Source organism: Cibotium barometz, chromosome 21 (genome assembly GCF_041138505.1).
Source record: "Cibotium barometz isolate CiBa-2024 chromosome 21, ASM4113850v1, whole genome shotgun sequence".
In the NCBI taxonomy this organism is placed as follows: domain Eukaryota; kingdom Viridiplantae; phylum Streptophyta; class Polypodiopsida; order Cyatheales; family Cibotiaceae; genus Cibotium; species Cibotium barometz.
The window spans coordinates 30,418,467-30,430,743 of NC_141066.1; the positions used below are offsets into that span (position 1 = coordinate 30,418,467).

General features: G+C 41.8%; 1 non-coding gene across 1 annotated transcript; it reads left to right on the plus strand.

Annotated features, from left to right (window-relative positions):
* Positions 1 to 10,735: 10,735 nt before the first annotated feature.
* On the plus strand, positions 10,736 to 10,888 carry LOC147627059 (5.8S ribosomal RNA). Its single transcript, XR_015268544.1, has one exon. It is a non-coding gene; the product is annotated as a 5.8S ribosomal RNA (ribosomal RNA).
* Positions 10,889 to 12,277: the final 1,389 nt, after the last annotated feature.

A 12,277-nucleotide genomic window follows, 5' to 3' on the forward strand; every position in this document is an offset into this window, starting at 1 on the left:
GAGACTCTCTGCAGGAGAGATCAGTTTGGCTTATGTGCCAACACAGGATAACCTTGCAGACCTTTTCACAAAGGCTCTGCCTCGTGAGAAGTTCGAAGCTTTTCGCAAAGCTTTGGGCTTACTCCCTTTTGTGGATTCGTCCACATAGCTAGACACTTCCCTATACATGAGTGCTAGCTCTTGTTCACCGCATCACTCCAGGGGGGATTTGTTACCATATTATAGTAGTGATGTGTGTGAACACACTTAGGACCGCCGGGGCACTTTTTCCCTCACTAGGAGGTTTTTTCCCCCGTGCATTGTATATACGCCCATTATCTTCTAGGGCTTGTTATCTTTCATTTTTGGCACTCATAATACACTACTGTGTTGTGCTCAAGCTTCCTCATCTTCTTGAAGTTGTGTGTGCATTCCTGCAACCCTAATTCCAACAAAATTCAAGGGTGAGAATAAAACTATTCGAGCCAAAAGGCCACTACACGACTCGACATAAGAAAACTTTGGCAACTCTAGCCATAGGCCTGAGTTTAACTATGTGACAAGAGAGAGGTTAGAGCCTGCAATAGAGGTCGATGAGCAATGCAAAGTTTTAGAGAGCCTTGAAAGTGATGTGCATGATACAAAGTGGGCCTTGTGGAGGATACCAACAGTGAATCGAGTTGAGTGCAACCACTGGGCATCGGGGAAAAAGTGTAGCTCAAGGTTGCGAGGGGGTGATGTCAGTCCTTGTTTTTGGAGTGATTGTCAACTATCCTCCTGGAAAAAGGAGAAGTATTGCTATTTTTGTAATACAGATGTTAGGCACACTTGGAAAATTACAAAGACAATATTACATCCACCAGAGGATGTCCCTTGTGTTTGGCCCATTGCTAAAGGTACCAAGTTACAAGTGAAAGAAGCCTGCAAGCTTATTAGAGCAGGATATGACATTGGTATTCCTCTTGAGTTTTTTCTAGAAAAGGAGCTTGCAAAAGGCACTAGCGAGACAAACAAGGAGGTGAAACAATTTCCATATCGACGAGGAATTTCAAAGGCTGCATTTGGTCAAATCACTGCGGCCTTAGATATGCATGCAGAAGTTGTAGGCAGCCATATACATATAGAAGGGGTAAAGGAAACATTTAGTATTAATCCATTGACCAATGGGAGCCAAGACATACCTCTGATAGAGGTCACTATTCAGAAGAATCCAATGTGTTCATGTGTGGAGTTCAGAGATAGAGTGGCCAAGAAAAGACCATATCTTGCATGCAAGCACATATACTTTGTGTTCTTAATGATTCTTGGACAGGATGTGAACAACAATATGCATATTCATCAAGTTTGTATTTCTGAGAGAATTGTAAAAGACATGCTAACTAAGTCTATTAGAAGTCATCCTCAACAGCTTTAGGAACCTGCAACCCACTTTAGTTGAAATATGTATGGGGGTCATGTCATACGAGCTGAACCGTAGTACGAGTTTATTAGTTATTGTTTTGGAAATGTTTTGGTTATTTTATAAATTTTCCTGTCTATTGTCTTTTGTTTGCTAATGGCTCTCCAACATTGTGAATACTATAGATTCAACATCTTTTTAGCGAGCCAAGCAATATGGGTTCTCCAACATTGTGAATACTATAGATTCAACATCTTTTTAGCGAGCCAAGCAATATGGGTTTAATAGTGATTTTTTGTATCTACACCATTGGTTCGAAAAAAAATTATTGCAATGGTCATTTTAGAACATTTCATGTCTTCTTTGTTTGATTGCTACAGAATTGCACTGTGGTTCCACTCTTCTCTTTAACATTTCATGCTCGCTTAACATCATACCATGCCCCTACCTGCTCACTTTCACAAGAACATGAGCTCTACTCATTGCTTTGTGCTCACTGCTCTTGGCTCGCTTTTTGACCACCCCCTTTCTTTTACAACAAGCCTAGTCACGTGGTCAAGGCATGTAGATAAATAAGAAAAATGGCACTTTGAAGCCTTGGAAGAAGTTCGAGAGCAGTGCTGAAGCGAAAGCTGAGCTATTTACAACAATAGAAAAAGTATGTACAAAAGCAAAACATTCCTCAGTATCCATGGATCATTTGACAGTGGAGCATCCCGACATATGACCACTCAAAAGGGCTAGTATACATCCTTCAAGTCACATCCTAGTATCAGTCGAAAATGATGTCAAATCCCCAGCCATGGGTTTAGGTACCATTTCTTTTTTTTTCTAGTAATGGTGATACTAAGAAGTTCTTCGATGTCCTTTATGTGCTAGCTATGGGTTCAGGTACCATTTCTTTTGTTTTTAGCAATGGTAGTTGTCCAATGTCCTTTATGTGCTAGTCTTAGACATCAAGATGAATATTGAATGCCACCTATGCATGCATGAGGTGGAGCCACACATGCATGGAAAATACCTTGATCAAGAGGAATATTGAACGCCAGCTATGCATGCATGAGGTGGAGCCACAAATACCTCGATCAAGGTATTTCTTATTATCACCTATGCATCATGCATGCACATGCATTTGGGCAATACCTTGAACAAGGTATTTGCCCTAAGTTTGGGCTTATTACCTTTATCTCTTTTCAAAAGGGTTGTTGCCTAAGCCACCATGCAAGATGAAAGCTTCTTTACCTTTAAAACTGAAACCAAAAATCCTTACCTTTAAAAGTTTATGCATCGACACCCATGCCTTGTGGAAGCATGCTTAGATTAATGCTATTCAAAATGCTAATTAATATAATGATTAACACTAATTACATGAGTTCATTACTTAACTACAAATACACAAGATAAGGTAAAATGATTTAATCTACAAGACAAGGCAAAATGATTTAATCTGCATGCATGAATATACACAATAAAAAAAGGAAAACAGAAAGGTTGCATCCTACTATGCCTTAATGCTACTAATGCAAGAACAAAAGGTCACATGCTACCCCAATACTTGCACATAAATGAGATCTGCACATTGGAGTTCTTATTCATCCAATTCTTGCCTCTGCTTTTCCTAGCTTGGACTTTTGAGGTTTGGCACCCAATGTCTGAATGACGACAATGAACCACCATTTTTTAGGTTCCTAGGGTTGGTTGTTGGTTGTTCAACCATAACTTTTCAAACCCAAAAATATTAGCATAAAAGTATTAAACATCTTCATATTGTATACCTATTGGGCTATTAAATATGCTCTAACCCAATCCAACTCTACCTTTGAACTTGTTAACGGTAAGAATCATGCCCATGTATGTGGCACTCACAACCGGTAATGCACATGGCATCGCTTTATGCTTATCTTGGAGCATGAGGTAACATGGTTCACCTTTGGTTCACTTTCAATCAAGTCCAACTATAGGATCAGCTTGCTCCCTTTTAACTTTCTCGACTAAATCACTACATAACTGTTTCTTTTCTCATTCCCCACTAAAGTGACCTTAGAGAATGCAAATTCATGAACCTCATAAAATAATAAGTATTTTAAAGAGAGAAAAGAGCATCTCATATTCAAGATCTTGAAAATTTATTTAAGACTCTTGGTGTTCCCACCAACCATGGGATCTACTATTTCTCAAAAATTATTTCTTGCACTTGTGTTGACTTTCTAGAAACTGACAATAGCACCTCTTCTTGTTCTTCCACTAGATAACTTCACAGCTTTGAAGCTCTCCATCTTGTGACGAAACCCCCATTGCTGGGAAGCTCCCTCCTCTACTTAGTTTCAACCAGTAAAAAGCTGCCAACAAGTCCCTCCCATGCCTTCAGGTAAGTAGCGTCGTGTTATTCCTCATCCTGCCTATATCGAGCTTTGTATTCTTCATCAAAATTTTGATTAAGCTACTAAATCTCACTAATCACATGACTTAATTACTTAATTGAAAATACACAAACAACAAGGCATAATGAAATAATCTACTATATTTTTTATAAATGAATATATACAAGAAAATAAGCAGTTTTGCAAGAGATCTGGCTACATCCTACTATGCATTAAACCTATGGATGCATGAACAAGTCAATACTTGTGCATGGCTCGGATCTACACATTGGGTGTGAGGACTTCTCAGCCTATTAGTGATTTATAAGACATGATTAAAGACATAACACTGAAAGTAAGATGCTTAGAACAGAAAGCTATGTGTTATTGCATTGGGACATGAGGCCTTGTTAAATAGCACCTGAAGAGGTACAAATGAAGAGGCACATCCTTGATGAAAGGGTGTGACTTTTGAATGAATAGTTGTGTCCTTTCGACATAAAGATGTGTCCTTTGATCAATAGATGTGTCCTTTGGTGATGACCCATGTGACAGGGTGTGACGTAAAGATGTGTCCTTGGATCAATAGATGTGTCTCTTTAAATAGACATGTCATTCAATGATTTCCCATGTGACAGGTTATGACCCTTCATCACTGGTGTCCTTTTAATGATTAAGAGTAATTAATAATAATGAGAGAGATTAAGTCACAATCGTGACATTCCCTCCTAGTTAAAAAAAGATCCAGGGTTATATAAGTGATTATTGTTGACTAAAGAACTCTTGAAGTAATTCTAGGTACTATTGCAGATCTTCATCACTTTTCCAAGTTAAATCTAAATCATCCAAATATTTCCATTATACCAAGAATTCTATAATAATCTTTTATTGAGTTTCTTTCTGTTGAACATCAAGAATCTTCATTGAGAAATAAGATAATTTGAAACCTCTAGAATAGTAAAATCTCCTTATACAAAGTTCTTGATCCATGATGTGTGAAAAGTTGGATGAATTTTTCCCCATGAAGGTGATAAGTCAAAGGAGAATTCTTCTTAATAATCCGAAAAGAACCATAGTAATGTGGTCTTAACTTTGAAAATTTTGATTTCATTATTTTATATCGAGAGGAGCGACTATAATGAAAGGGTAGCTACACGGCAATCTTATCAATCATGAAAACTAATTAAACACATAAGAATGCCAGATAAGAAAAAAGATAACAGTTTTGCACAGTACACCACACTAGGGGCCAGAAGATGGGCTGAACCCCCCCCCCCCCCCCACCCCCCATCCCCCCCCCATGGTTAGATTACGAAAAAGGAGTCTGCTTCAAATACAACTTTGCGGGTGCCCAAGGATTCTCCACTAGTTAGCACCTATTTCTTCTAGTACAATATGAAAACAAAATAAAGCATATGCTAAATTTGGTGTCACTCCTCAGCACAAGAGAGCATTCCCGGCATAAAGCACATGTAGGACAACCATGGACAACCCAGAGCACTCCCACATCATCCCGCGACAGCCCTGCATCTTCATCTTCCTCCTATCTAGCTCACAGAGCAAGTCGAACCTTGAAGGGCTATTTACAACAGTCGACCAGCTCTCAAAAGCCACAAGAGAAGTCGACCAGTAGCAGTTCACAAGCTAGAAGGTCTCCGATCAGTAGGAATTCCCTTTCACACAAATTGGCCAACTCTTCTTCTCTTTCCAATGCCTTGACCAACAACTTTTTAAACATCCAGCCAGCAGAGAAGCTTCCAAAAGAAGTCGACCAAATCCCCCCATACACCTGGTTGGTTTTTGTCACAATGGATAGCCGTAGTGGATGGCCGTAAAACTAGTCGACCAGCTCTCCCATGCACCCAGAAAGCATGCGCATGAGCCAAAACTGGAGTTCCTTCAATAATAGAGCTCCTCTGCCAAAAATAACCCAATCGTGTGCTTTTTTGGTCCAGAAGGAGGCACCTACTATTAGTTGGCTCAAAACATGGGTGCTCGCCTTTTGGCTACCACATGTATTAAAATAGTCCTGCAGTGTGAATATCTTATAAGTTGTCCGGTCACTTATAAGTGAGTGTGGACCTGCACCCATAATTATTAGTATGTGAAATCATAAAGCTACCACATGTGAATATCTTATAAGTTGTCCGGTCACTTATAAGTGAGTGTGGACCTGCACCCATAATTATTAGTATGTGAAATCATAAAGCTATAAATTGGGTTTTTAGGGACACTTACCACCTGCAAAACATATGTAGACCACTTGTCGGTCCCCCAAACAGGTGTGCATATACATGTCCACAGGGTGCTCAGGTGTCCCCGGCCTCATGGAGAACACATGCAGTAATCTCAAGCATTGTCCAGACAAACAAGACAAGTCATCCAAATATAAAATCAAAGTCATGCATACACATGAGTACAGTTAGACTAGAAGAAACACCCATCTACTCAGTTGTATCAAGTAAAATGTTGAGGGTTTCATGATCCTTCCAGAATCTTCCGAGAACATAAATATAGAAGACTACCAGGATAGCTAGTCTCGGGAAATCATATCATGTCAGGCTCCATGAGCCACACATGTACACCATGTCAGGCCTCACAAGCCATGCATGTATTATCATGTCAGGCTCCATGAGCCATATATGTACTGTCATGTCAGGATCCATATGCCATACAAACACACCATGTGAGGCTCCACAATCCATACATGTATATCATGTCAGGCGCCATATGCCACATAAATACTAGCAATAAGAAGCAATGAGTAATTTTTTGACATTCCCCCCGAATTCTAAGCAATTGATCGCAACTGAAAAGCTTCTAGATAGGCCTTCAGAAGTTTCGGATAATCTTGAAAATAATCCTTGTCCATCCATTTTGCATCCATAGCCGAATAGTTTTAAACTTCACAAAATACATGCGTACTAGCTTGCCACCTGCATGCTTACGCTCCTTATGAAAAACTATCTGCTCAGGTTGCAATACCTCCTCAAGCTCATCCACCTCTGGTCGATCTTCCAAAACTAGTTCCATAGGAGGTGGCCCCACATAAGGCCTCCACAAGCTAACATGAAATACATTACGTATTTTCCAGTGATCGGGTAATACTAATCTATAAGCCACTTCATTTATCTTCTGCAAGATCTATAATGTCCCATAATACTTGTTTGAAAGCTTAGGATACCAGCCTTCTTTACCTGGCCACTTCTGAAGACGTGTGGTGACTGAGTGATGGCCTCTACTACACCACTAGTAGGCACACAAGAAGAAGACAGTGTGGGATCAGAAATGGGGGACACCAGAATCCCAACTCCAAGGGCACCAACCAACCTGGCAACTGTCCTCAACCCTCTAGCTAACACCTCCGGACACTTCAACACCCTCCCAACCTCCCTATCAAGTCCAGTTGCCTCCTCCAACTATTCTCTGAGGTTAGTCCTCACCTCCAACACCTCTCACCGTCCACCTAAAATCCTCTCCTAACCCCATCTGCTAACCAAATTCACTCTCAGCTGACAAAGAACAGTAGATCCACCTCTAGATCCTATTCAAAAGTCTATCCTCCAAACCTCCAGAGTGTCCTCCAATATTAGCAGAGCTGACCTTATATCCCAACCCCAGGGCCTTCCTGAACACTATGTTGACCACCTTATGACCTCTTACTAGATGAAGTAGACTGATTTCTGCCTCAAAAATTTGACACAAAATCTGCAGACTCAGAAGCCTTCACTAAAACAGAAACTTTTCTCATGTGTCCTTTGACATCCACAGGCCCTTAGGCAGCTCTAAACTTGCAAGGTTATCACACTACAAGCCCTCTACTCACAGTAGTTGAGTGACCCACAGCTGCCTCCAAACTACCTGTTCTCTCAAGGATGGCTAAATTGGCTCAGCTGGCATAGGCTTTATGTCTGCTAAGACCTCAAGACACTCTAAACACTTAAACCATACTATAATCCACCATTATAGACATTCATCTACACACAGCTGCCACAAAAACATCATTTGACCTCTAACTCTTCTGCTGATTTTTGCTGACAGTCCCCAAACTATCAGACCTGATATAAAATCACCTCCCTTCAACCCAGACAAACTAAAACAAAGCCAATACACCTTCAGTTGATGCTCAGCTGACACCTAGCTAACATTGTACCTTCCCAATAATTCTGGCAGAATCAGAACCAACTCAGTATCTGTCCCCAGTCATCAGACTGACACCCACACGGTTCACCTCCTCTAACTCTGTCAAATCAGCTCATTCATCACCACAGCAGAAACCTTAAAACACAAAACTTTGCAATCAATCACAGTTGTCTCAAACCAAACACTAATTTCATCAGACAGGCAAAAGCATATCATTGTCTCAACAACCCTGACACTTGGGTGCAAACATTTCAGAAGAAAACACAAAACTCAAGGGTTTCCCTTAGGTGAACCTCGAAGACAACTCTTCACAGCATAAGCTTCAACAACTATAATCGGAGAAGAATAAAAATGGATCAAGTCTCTAACAAAGGCACCACACAGAAGTCCCAGGGCACACCTCCTGGCGAACTCTGATCCCCAGCTCTTCCTCTGCTTTGATCCAAATAGCTCCCCTCTACTACATTGTCTTCTCCTTTTCTACAAACTTGAAAATAAGTAGTTCTCTAACCTGCAACCCTCACGAAGAAAAAAAAAACTACAAAAGACACACTTCACTATAGTCACTTCACTGGTGGTCTCTCGAGCCCACCCCCTTGTATCTGTCCTTTTGAAACTATCTCCCCCGCCTTTTTGAGCCCAGCGGCGTCTTGACTTCCTTCAAGAATCTTTTGTCACCCATCTTCCATGGATTTCCATACGTCTTCTATTTTCATTGGCGCACATGCGCTTATCTACTCGCCAACCCACGTGTCGCTTCTACCATCTATGAGATTCACCATACACAAATCATACATACTTTTCTCCCATCTATACACGATGTTTGGGAGGGGATTAGGATTCACCTCACATATAGCCTTCCCCCCTAGTTGAAACACATTCATGTGTTTCACTGCATCCTTTCTGCTCAAAACTGTTCTCTTTCACAAGACACTCCACTCAACTCTATTTACAGTATCAACAGCAGCATCCAGCTCTTCAAAACCCTCCTATATCAAAAGGATATAACAGCATCCTCCAAAGCCTTCCAATTAAATTGATCCACCTACCTAGATCAAATACCCGCAGCGAGTTTACAAACCCCTCAACACTTTGCCCTTATCAAAGGGCTCATTCCAGCCAAATCTCTTGCTAACCCTTCTTCTGGTTCCTCCAATTACAAACATCTTGGTACCATCATGCAACCCAGATCCTTTTCCTAGCCTATGTGCCTCCATCAGGCATTCATCCCACTTCTCTAAAGTATTTGTATCCACAAGAAAAACATTCTCCTCTTCCTCAAACACACCCTTTTCATCACAAGGCATCCCGACCAAACTACCACCGAAAGCATTCACATGAGAAAAATGATCTAATCCCGGCATGGAGTCACAAGCTCTCTTACAGCAATGTTTTCCCTGTGAAATAGCGGCTACATTGACACCATCATCCTGCTCACTCTTTATTGCCTCATCACCTTGGGTTTGTTTAAAACAGTCACAACCCTGTATGCAATCACTCTCATCCACCTCATCACAGTCGCTTGACTGGTCATTCACATAGGACACATGCATGGTCTTAGTAGCATCTGCAGCGTCATCCCCATCAATCCACTTTAAAATAAGTAGCATCAATATCATCTACAAAAGTATCAACAAAGCACAAAGGAGCATCTTGCAGCTCACCTTGATCACATTCAGCACCCACAATATCCACAGAATCCCTTGCCACTTCTAAAATACATTCAGATGCCTACTTCGTATCACCATCTTCCTCTAGCTCCTTCTCTGAAAACACAAAGTCAGCATCCTTCAAACCTATGCCTGCTTTCCCCATATGAATATCAATAGTCACCCCAAAGACTCCACGAGCATCAACACATGCATCCTCCGTTACTAACTCAAATAGACTTTGATCCAAATCTATCTCCTCATCTAATCCATTCAAAGACTCTATCACTTCCATAATAGCTCCAGCCATATTCACATCTTCAAACTGACTCAGGGGTTGCTCTTAATTCCAATCAACTCCTAGAATCCCCAGCACAATCATATTCAAATTCCCTACCTGATCAGTCAGCCTTTGTACCTCTTGATGCAGACCCTCCTGCCTTCTACATGACTCGACAAACCTGGGAGTTTCCACACAACTTTCACTCTGTACATGCATAACCATGGGCAAGGCTTTCACCTCAGACCTGCTTGCTTTCCTCTCCTTTCTTGCCAGCTACTCCTTCCTCACTCTCTTTCTCCACTGCTCAGTTGGTGATCCTGACTGCCCTATCATATTTGTCAGGATCTTTCAGCTCCACTTTCACCCTAATGCTCTCATGCAACACACCAATGAACCTGTCTTTTTTTAGAAAATCAGGTGGCACCTAATTCTCACCCAAAGCTTTCAGAAGATTTCTCCAAACAGCCTCAAACCTGCCAACCAAATCAAACATGTCTTCATCCCCTCCCTGATTCAGCTTATGAAGTTCTCTCCATAACTCTTCTGGGCTGTCAGTTCTCCCATACTTCCTCTTCAAAGCTCTCTTCAACCTGTCCTAGCTTTCCCTGTCAACATCCATGGCCTCAAATTCAAACCATTCCCTAGCTTCATCTTCTAACAACAAGTCTACCATCCTCAGCTTATAGGCATCATCATCTCTGCCATTGGCCAAAGCCACCAATTCAATCCTTCTAAGGAACTAAGCAACATTCTCATTCTTCTCACCTTTGAACACATCATATCCAAAACCAGCCATAGGTCCTGAGTCAGTCAACAAGTAAATTCTAACTTGCTAACCAAAGGCTTTAACATGAGCCTTTTGATCCTCAGTGGGGGCATCACTGAGACCTCTCCCTACGGGAGGATCAACTTATGTAGCAACGACTCTCAACAACGGATATCTTGGCTCTTGCAACGATGAAGAACGCAGCGAAATGCGATATGTAGTGTGAATTGCAGAATTCCGCGAATCATCGAGTCTTTGAACGCAACTTGCACCCACGGCTCGTCCAAGGGCATGCCTGCCTGAGCGTCCTCACGACCCCCATGCCCCCGCCCCCCCCGCCTCCTCCTGGGAGCGGGGGGCGCGCGGCGGAGCTGGCCGTCCGTGCGCACGTCCCCCTCCCGCCCCACGGGGCGACGGCGGGGCGACCTTGTCGCGGTCGGCTGAAATGCATCGATGGCACCGCGTGGCGAGGCGCCGCAAGGGTGGTCCGCCCCCCCGCCCCCCCGCCCCCCCCCCCCCCCCGGCGTGCCGGCGGGAGGATCGGCGTTTGTGCTTACTTTGATGCTTATGCACACACTCTTATGCTATTTAGCAGAGTTCTTCAGAGATGATGTGCCATGTTCATGGATTTGAGCTCAAGGTGCCATGCCATTTAGGGTACATCAGCATGTAGCAGATGTTAGAGCTTCATCGACATATCTTTTTGATGGGCAGTGTTCTACCCCGCGTCTACTTTGTGCTAGTGGAGTGTTGACATACTTGTGAAGACATGTTTTATGTTTTCATTTTATATTATCATGGGTGGATGGCATTGTATTTGATGGGTTCCCAGCCCTGGCATGTTGCCATAAAATGGTTGCACTATACTTGCACTAGATACATGTTATGTGCATGACATTGGCATGGCCCTATACTTGTGGGCACGAGTCGTTGGATTGGGAATCCGACCCACTGGGTGTGCTAGGTGTTAGCCCATGTGCGTGCACTCCATGTGATCCACCCTTAACCGCCATAACCTTTACCTACCCTTACGATCACCCTTCACTTAGGTCAGCACCTAACACTGTTGTGGACAAAATAGGTAATATTTCCTGAAAACAAGAAACTTTTGGCATCTTTCAAAGATTCCATAAAAAAAAGTTCAATTTTTTACCTCTTTTAAAAAAAGTGATCTACACATGCATACAACACCGCCAAAATATAATAATATTTTGGGCACTTTACACGTTTCTTACAAAAATTGACATGAAAAAAAAGACTTTGTTTTGCATACTTTTTGAGATTATAATTGAAAATCTAACAATAAGTTTTCAAAAAACATGCCAAAATAGAGACAAATTATATTATTTTGATCTTCAATCCAAAAAAAAAAATGATACAACTATAAAAAGAAGCTATTTTCTAAACATATAGCTTATGGCATAGTTATGGTTCCTCATAATCATTGCTATCTATACCAACACCATCACTGGTTGATGTGCCTTTCCCTGAGAAGGTGTCTAGGTGATGGCCTCTACTACACCACCAGTAGACACACAAGAAGAAGACATGGTGGGATCATAATTGGGGGACACTGAAATCCCGTACTGATGTCCCATTTTATTCAATTGGAGATGGTTTTCTAATGATGCAAAACAATATTTGTGTGGTCCAAGAATTGCGCCAAGAAGAGTGTCATGCTTCTCCATATGCAGGTCA